Here is a 1,279-nt window from a genome sequence, read left to right as displayed (position 1 = left end):
CAGCAAGATAACCTGAAATAGAGGCATTGGTGGTGATTTGATTCCTTAAGTGCATCTCTTTGGGGTTGTCTTGATTGGGTCTTGTTTTCAACTGCAAACCATATCGTGACACTAAGGGATCCATTTGTCGTAAGTATCACCCCAACAGGAGCATTGACTGGTCTTTTTAAATTCAGTAAGTGCTACTTGTTGGGGTATTTTTACTTGAATTACACAGCCATATCATGTTCTCAAAACCCTCTTAAACTCAGCAAGATGACCTGAAATAGTGGCATTGGTGGTAATTTGATTCCATAAGTGCTTCTTTTTGGGGTGCTTATATTGTGTACCCTCTTCAGATGAAGGCCGTACACAACGATGATGTATAGGCCAGTGTTTTGGGGCCAAGAGTCTGAAAACACACTAGTCAAATTAAAATGAGTTGGCTTGTCTTGTTCAAATGTTATAAAAAGAGAGAGAAAGGTAGAGGGGCAGGCCAGATGAGTTACAGGAAGAGAGAGAAGGATTGACACAGAAGAAGAGAGGGGGAGGTAGAGCCAGAGGCCGATAGTGAAGGGAGTTCCAGGAAGAGGAATGGAAGGACCTACTCGCCGGTAGGACCCCAATTTAATATCGGGTCATTCAGGGTCATTCTACAACCAGAGGTTTGCGTGATTTTTGGTGAGACAAGTTGTTGCGAGCTGCGCCCGCCCCCCTCAAATAAAACACTTCAACTGTTCTGTGCTTTACTCTCCATTGACCGCCCCCCCCCCCCCCCCCCCCCCCCTCCAGCCCACATTGCTGAGCTCTGGCTGGACCGAGCATATTTATGTATAAAAAATAATTAATAAGCAAGAGGGGAGTCTAGTTATCTAGGTGGGAAACTGGTCCTCATTTACCAGGAGGCAGAAGTAGATTTGCCCTTTAAAGGAAGGCTATGGGTTAGGGTGGGGGGAAAGTTAATGAAGGGGTTAGGATTCATGACCTTTGGTTGGTGATTAGTGTCACGGAAGGTTGGTATTAATCATGTTTAGAAATGGGGTTAGCGATGTGGTTTTGTTTATGGTCAAAATGTGATATCCAAATTAACACTTTTACAACTATTTATTTAGTCTTTTTTATAAACACTTATAAAATAGACGGTTTCACATGAGTTCCAGGTTACCCATAAACCTCTGCTTAGGCAGACTATCAGTTGGAACCGGTTTAGCCTCATAGATATGAATGAAGAAAGGAGGCTTATTAGTTGATGATATATGTGAATCCAAGCAGCAAACTTCATTGGTATACTTCTTGAAAG

General features: G+C 42.8%; 1 protein-coding gene across 1 annotated transcript in view; it reads right to left on the bottom strand.

Moving 5' to 3' along the window:
- Positions 1–1,266: 1,266 nt before the first annotated feature.
- Positions 1,267–1,279, bottom strand: part of LOC115529988 (guanylyl cyclase GC-E) — a 14,987-nt gene continuing 14,974 nt past the window's right edge. Inside the window, exon 24 of the mRNA XM_030339145.1 lies at positions 1,267–1,279. This exon is cut by the window's right edge and continues 595 nt beyond it. The gene's annotated coding sequence lies outside the window, so the exon portion shown is untranslated.

The sequence above is a fragment of the Gadus morhua genome, chromosome 17 (genome assembly GCF_902167405.1).
Source record: "Gadus morhua chromosome 17, gadMor3.0, whole genome shotgun sequence".
Lineage (NCBI taxonomy): Eukaryota > Metazoa > Chordata > Actinopteri > Gadiformes > Gadidae > Gadus > Gadus morhua.
The sequence above is the reverse complement of the archived record's forward strand: the minus strand, read 5'-3'. Positions and strand labels throughout refer to the sequence as shown.